This window comes from Crocuta crocuta, unplaced genomic scaffold (assembly GCF_008692635.1).
Source record: "Crocuta crocuta isolate KB4526 unplaced genomic scaffold, BGI_CrCroc_1.0 scaffold662, whole genome shotgun sequence".
In the NCBI taxonomy this organism is placed as follows: Eukaryota; Metazoa; Chordata; class Mammalia; order Carnivora; family Hyaenidae; genus Crocuta; species Crocuta crocuta.
This window is the reverse complement of record NW_027533282.1, coordinates 115585-123464: the sequence shown is the minus strand read 5'-3', so window position 1 is coordinate 123464 and position 7880 is coordinate 115585. Positions and strand designations below refer to the sequence as shown.

The window sequence follows — 7880 nt, the reverse complement described above, 5'->3', positions numbered from 1 at the left end:
GTAATCTAAAAAGCAAACAAACAAATCCAAATGATCAAAATTCATGTGTACATTATTTCAAAAGATAGATGAGGTTTAGTCTAAAAAGAGATAACTAATGGAAGAAATCATTAAGGTCTTCAACTTGGAGACTTACATTCAATTTAAATAAACAATTATGAAGCTGCAACTATGTTTCACTAGTAAAAAAAAAAAAAAGCTAAGCACTGGAAATGCAGTAGTGAATAGTGTGCCCCTGATTCCCTACCATTATATTCTAGCAGTGGGAAAAGATAGACATCAATCAATAATGGGAGAAACAATAAATAAGCTACTTTTTGTAAGTAGGGGCGCCTGGGTGGCTTAGTTGGTTAAGCATCCGACTTTCGCTTAGGTCACGATCTCGCGGTTCGTGGGTTCGAGCCCCGCGTCGGGCTCTGTGCTGACTGCCAGCTCAGAGCCTGGAGCCTGTTTCGGAATCTGTGTCTCCCTCTCGCTCTGACCCTCCCCTGCTCATGCTGTCTCTCTCTATCCTAGAAATAAATAAAAATTAAAAAAAAAAAAAAGCTACTTTTTGTAAGTAGAATTAGATTGTGTACCTGAAGAGGGAAAAAAAGGTTTAGAAACACTTATAAACTCAATTCAAGGAAGAAAAACAATCTGAGTATTCAACCAAGAAGTAGAAAGTTTTGGGTAGTAGCTATGATACTGGGAATGAGTTAGAATATGTTAGCTGCCGGTGACCTATTGATTGAGAGTGGCCCTGCTCAGTCAGGAGAGTACAACTACTTATTTTCTAAAGGCCCTTTGAACTCTAAGATTATACAGTTATGAACTCGCAGTTATGCCATTACTCCAAATGTTTATCCTATTAAGGTACATATGTTTGAATATAAGTATGGGATAACTTATAAATCCCTCCCACTTCCATCCGCATTAACCTTTGCTTTTCTGGTCAAGGTTTTGTTTTATAAAACTGAGATAAGAGAACCATAAAATTGGAGCACTGATTTTATGAGCTTTGCCTGCCTGAAATCAAAGGATTGTCTGAGACCGTTACATGTGCAGGGCCCAAACTGATTGACACTTTAATAAAACTGAAACTTCTGGATGAAGGAGCAAATCAGATGCTTCATGTTTGTTTCTGTTTGACTTCTCTTACAGCCTGAACTGGTAAGGGGGACACAAAATATTTACCTTAGGAAGTCTCTGGCAGTTCTCTTAGTATCTGTGACCTAAAGGGATTGTACCAAAAGGGACATCTGACATAACTTCACTTAAGAAATTTTCCAGCTGTCCTGAGGCAAGCACCAGGTTCGGTATCTTTCCATGTGTCATGTCTTCTCTTAACAACACAAACACTGAAGTTCTTAGATTCTTCCTTATTGGGATCCCTGGACTGGAGAAGAGTCACATCTGGATATCAATTCCTTTCTCATCTGTGTACCTTCTTTCTCCTCTGGGAAACTGTACCATTCTCTTCTTTATCAAGACAGAGCCAAGCCACCATGAACCCATGTACTATTTCTTTTCTATGCTCTCCATCTCTGATTTAGGGTTGTCCCTCTCTTCCCTAACCACCACTTTGGGACTATTCCTATTTGCTGTCCATGAAGTTTATGCCACTGCATGCTTTGCCCAGGAGTTCTGTATCCATCTATTCACACTTACTGAAGCCTCTGTACTATCTGCAATGGCATTTGGCTGATATGCGGCCATCCACAATCCTCTGAGATAAGGCACAATCTTAAGTAGGGCCTGGGTCATCAAAACAGGGGTCTTACTGACTTCCAAAAATGTTACGTTGATCCTTCCATTGCTTTTTCTGCTCCAACGCCTGGCATACTGTCATCAAAACCTGCTCTCACACTCCTACTGTCTCCACCAAGATGTCATGAAGCTGGCATGCTTGGACAATAGTGTCAATGTTGTCTATGGACTCTGTGCTACCCTTTCTACTATTCTGGATTTGTTGTTTATTACTTTCTCCTACATAATGAACTTAAAGACAGTATCGGGCATTGTAACCCCCAAAGAACAATTCAACAATACCTGCATCTCTCATATATGTGCTGTGCTTACCTTCTGTGTGCATATGCTGAATGCACCACCGCTTTCCCCAAGATGTGTCCCCTATGTTTTACATCCTCATGGCTGATGTTTTCCTGTTGGTGCCACCCCTAATGAATCCTTTTATGTACTGTGTGAAGACCCATCAAATCTGAGAAAAGATTATAGGGAAACTTTGCTCAAAAAGAAGTTGATCGGAGGCATCTGGGTGGCTCAGTTTGTTGAGCATGGGACTCATGATCTCTGCTCAGGTCATGATGTCACGGTTCATGGGACTGAGCTCCACATCTTGCTGGAGCTGATACTTTGGAACCTGCTTTCTCCGCCTCTCCAGCTCTCTGCCCCTCCCCCACTCCCACTTGTGTTCTCTCTCTCTCAAATAAATAAACTAAAAAAAAAGTTGATAGAAGGAAAGACAAACAGAATACATGTATAACTGATAACTAAATGAATTTTGAATGTGTAACTGGAAGAAAGCATGATTACTAGAACGGCTTTGGGTTTATAGTCAGAACTCACAGAATAAATGGCTTTTGATACTCAGAACCCTTAGTATCCTCAGGATCCCTGAGATCTTGAGAAAATTACTTCAGCCCTCTGATTTTCAGATTGAACAGCTAAACATTTGAGCTTTAACTGAAGACTGTCATCTTCTGCTTCCTGCTTTTTGGAATATATGCACGTAAAATAATAGGAGAAAAGTAGTTCTGTCAATGCTTGTGTTAAAAAATAAAGCATAGTTTCCAAACTTTGTTTCACATTCCTAGCTAATAAATGGCTATTAAGAGAAAGGCTGACATGCTTCTTCTGTTTTTCTTAAGGTTCATGATGATGCAGTGGTTGATCCAAGTCCTGAATGCCAGAGCCCCTTATACACATTCACTAATTTTAAAGTTTTTGTATCAACAGCATATCTGGATGTAAATTCAAACTAGGAATCTGTTTTTCTAGAATCATATGAGTCAATGATATTATTACAAAGGGCATTTAAAAAAAAGAACCTGCAATGACCATATCTCCATTATTTATTTTATAGAAGTTTGTAAAACTAAAATAATAAACATAAATTCTCTTTTCATTTGTGCAAACTCATATCTGGCAATAACTTCTTAAATCTTGTCCCCATATATATTTTACTCCCATTTCTTTGAATCAGTTAATTATAATCATGTATAAAAGGAGCATCTTTTTATGATTTAAAAGTAATTTAATGAAATCATTTGGAGCTGGGGCAGATGGCAGAGTAGCAGCACCCTAAGCATACCGTGCCCCACTTTTACAAGCAGACATCACTCACATTGATGTAAATAAACTGAAAGAGCAATCTAAAGACTGGCAGGACAAACTCCACAACGAAATGTAAAGAAGCCACAAGTGAGAGATTCCAAGGGCAGAAAAGCACTCAGGAGCTGCCCTAAGGAGGGAGAGAGCTGCGGGGTGCGGGGTGGTGCGGGGTGATCCGGGGGAAGAGAAACGGTCCCTCTCACCAGCCAGCCTACAAGGGGAAGACGAATTGCCATAATGCTTGGCTTTGAAAACCTGAGGGGGTGAATTCCACGAATTTGTATAACAGCCTGACTTGTAGCCTGGAGTTTTAAAAGTCAGCTGACTCAGCACTGGGTGCGCCAGGATGGCAGTCAAGTGATACCAGGGTCCCAGCCCTTAAAGAGACAGCAGCCTGTAGAGAGGCCACATAGAGGAGCAGTTCACACATCTGCATGGGGCAGATGGGAGGATGATTGGTTTATACGGGTTTCAGAAAGTGTTGGGGGACTTCATTAGGACCAAAAGAGCTAGTAGATGCCTTTTCCTGACCTTGTCCTCCAGCATTAACCGAAGGCCACCTGTCAGAGGCTGTGCTGCACAAACACTTGTTACCTAACCTGCTAGCAGGGTGCCCCATCACCAATTTCTCCTGAGGATTCTCCCACAGCAAGCCTGCTAACTTCAGCCCCTGGACTCAGGGAAGATTTAGTTAATGTGGCCTGTGTGTGCACACTACCCAGCTGCCATGCTTTGGGGGATCCAACCTAGGAATAGCCACTTGGTTCAATTTTTGTTAATACCACCACACTGCCCCTGAGTTCCTCTGTGGTCACACTTCCTCAAAGTTGGCCTGCCTGCATACCACTAACACTACAGTGAGCAAACACGGCCCACAACAGGCAGAGAGTCAGTGCAGAAAACTGCACTAAAAGGAAAAGTGACTCAGATACAAGAGCAGGGCACAAACAACACACATAAAAGATTCCTCTAAAGTGCCAGACTGTTGCACACTGCATGAGAATCCAGGATCTACTCTCCATAAAATCACTGTTTTTAAGAGCAGAAGACATAGCTGACTTTCCTAACACACTGAAACAGACACGGACAGGAAGACAAAATGAGGGGACAGAGGAAAATGTCCCAAATGAAAGAGCACAACAAAATCACAGAAGAAGATGTGAGCAAAACAGAAATAAGTGATACACCTGATACAGAATTTAAAGTAATGATCATTAAGGTACCAGACTTGAGAAAGAGTAAAAAATAACATCAGAGATGAAGAACTCAATAATGAAATTAAAAATATACTAAAAGGAATAAATAGTAGGCTATAGGAAGCAGAGGAATGTATAAATGGCCTGGAGAATAGAGTAATGGAAAGCAATCAAGCTGAACAGGTGAGAGACAAACAAATACTGCATAATGAGTATAGACTTAGAGAACTCAGCAACACTAAGTGTAATAATGTTTGCATTACAGAGATCCCAGAAAAAGAGAAAGAAAGTAGGAGAGAAAATGCATTTGAAGAAATAATAACTGAAAACCTCCTGAATATGTGGAGGGAAATAGAACTCTAAATTCAGGAAATACAGAGATCCCCCAACAAATTCAAGCCAAGGTGTCCACAACAAGACACATAGTAATTAAAATGGCAAATAGTGATAAAGAGAGAATTTTAAAGATTGCAAGAGAAAAGAAGACAGTTACATATAAAGGAAACCCCATAATGCTGATGCTATCCTTGATGTTTTTAGCTGAAACTTTGCAGGCCAGAAAGAATGGCACAATATCTTCAATGTGCTGAAAGAGAAAAATCAGCAACCAAGAATCCTCTAACCAGCAAGGCTATCATTCAAAATAGGAGGAAAGACAAAAAGTTTCCCAGGCAGACAAAAGTTAAAAGAATCCACCACCACTAAACCAGACCTACAAGAAATGTTAAGGGAGACCATATGAATGGAAAACAAAAACCATAAATAAGAGTAAGAAAAATTGGAAGCAAACAAAAAAATTAATATCTGTAAAAATCAGTCAACAGAAGCACAAACTAAAAGGATGTAAAATATGATTCCAAACATCTGAAACATGGAAGGGGAAGGGAAAGAATAGTTTCAAAATTAAGCAACCATCAGCTTAACAGACAGCTATATTCAGAAGATACTATATATAAACCAAGTGGTAACCAGAAATCAGAAAACAGTGATAGATATGCAAAAATAAATAAATAAATAGAAAATATTCTGCAAAAGATTGCCAATTAATCATGAGAAAAGAGAACAAAAGAAGAAAGGATGAAAGAGGAACTACAAAAATTACCATAACACAAGCTACAAGATGGCAATAAGTACACACCTATCAATAATTTCTTTAAATGTAAAAAAAATTTTTAAATAAAAAAAATAATTTAGTTGAATGTAAATGGACAACAAGATAGGGTGATGGAATGGGTTAAAAAAACAAGAACTATCTATATGCTGCCTACAAGAGACTCATTTCAGACCTAAAGACACATGCAGACTGAAAGTAAAGGAGAGAGAAGCATTTATCATGCAAAAGGTTTTGGTAAAGCTCAATATTTATTTCTCTTTATTTGTATACAAATTGTTCAATTTCTTGAAAAGACTTCCCTTTTCCTATTGATCTATCACTGTCATAAATCAAGTCATAAATCATGTATGTGTCAATATCTGGATTCCATTTTATTACATAATCTATTTTTCTATTTTGTTGTTAATACCACACTACTTCATAAAGGTAGCTTTAGAATTAGTCGTGGAATCTAATGGTGTAATTCATCCAACTTTTTTCTTACTCTACCTACTCTTGACCTTTTTTTCCATATAAGTTTTACAATGAACTTGTCAATTTTCATGATAAAACTTACCAGAATTTAACTAAAATTGCGCTGAATCATCATATATTATTTTCGGGAAAATTTTCATCTTAACAATGAGTTTTCCAATAAACAAGGTATATCTATCTATCATCTATCTACTATCTATCTATCTATCTATCATCTATCTATCTGTGTATCTATTTATCTATCTATTATCTACTTTATTTAAATTCAAGTTAATTAACATACAGTGTAGTCTTGGTTTCAGGACTAGAACCCAGTGATTCATCTCTTACATATAACATCCAGTGTTCATCCAAAAAGTGCCCTTCATAATGCCCATCATCCATGTAGACCATCCCCCCCGCCCCACCCTCCAGCAATCCTCAGTTTGTTCTCTGTATTTAAGAGTCTTCTATGGTTTTCCTCCCTCCTTGTTTTTATCTTATTTTTGCTTCCCTTCCCCTATGATCATCTGTTGTGTTTCCTAAATTCCACACATGAGTGAAATCATATTTGTCTTTGTCTGACTGACTTATTTTGTTTAGCATAATACCCTCTAATTCCATCCAAGTTGTTGCAAATGGCAAGATTTCATTCTTTTTTACCCCTGAGTGGATAAAGAAGACATGGCATATATATACATATATATATATATACATACATACACACACACACACATATATATGTAATGGAATGTATATGCATGTATATATTTATATATGTATGTATTTTTATATATGCACATGGGATACTAATTGGTATATCTATTTATTTATTTTAGGTCTTGAAGTTTTCTGCAAAATTTTGAAGTTTTCACTTTAGAATCTGGAAAGTATTTTATTACGTTTATTTTTTAATGTTTTTTGTTTTGAGACTATTTTATGTGATATTTTAATATTTACTTTTTGATTTTTTAATAATGTAGAATTTGTTTTGTATATTTTTATATTTACCAAGCTTTTCCAATTTCACTTATGTTTAACATTTATAAATTTTATGTACATAATTTTATCATTTGCAAATAGAGACATACATACTTTATCCTTTAAACTTTTTATCCTCCATTATTATGCTGCCTTGGATGTCTTGAACTATTTTGAACAGAAATAGTTATAGAAACCTAGCATATCATTTTCTAACATCAGTTGGGAAAGGTTTAATATTTTTTCATTAAATTATTGTTAGTTATTGTACTTTTTATATATTTCTTTTTCAAATTAGGGTAATGCCTTTTTACTTCTAACATACTCAGAGATTTTGGAAGAGAAAATGTAATTTTATCTAATGAGGTGATCATGTGGTCTTATTCCTTTTGTCTGTCAATATATAGTACATTCATGATTTTTTAAACTGTATTTTGGGAATAAACTGTACTGTGTCATGAAATATTATCCTTGTTATTGATCACTATACACCATTTTCTAAACTTTAAATTCATAATAATTTAATATATTCATGAGATATATTAACCATTAATTACTTTTTCTCATAATATAATTGTCTGGTTTAGATATCACTCATGAAATCATTTGGGAAGTATTGTATTCCCTGAGAATATGTATAATACTGGTATTCTTTCCTTCTCAAATGCATAGGATAAATTCAAATGAAGCCCTCTTGACTTAAAGTTTTCCTTGAAGCCTATTTTTAAGTATTAGCTCTTGTTTAATCCAAGCTTTTCCTATCCAACTTTTCCTTTTCTTCTGGAGTTCTGGAGACTAGTGTT

At 36.5% G+C, this 7880-nt stretch overlaps 1 pseudogene; it reads left to right on the top strand.

Annotated features, from left to right (window-relative positions):
• The first annotated feature begins 1315 nt into the window (after positions 1-1315).
• Positions 1316-2243, top strand: LOC144218242 (olfactory receptor 51A7-like; annotated as a pseudogene).
• Positions 2244-7880: the final 5637 nt, after the last annotated feature.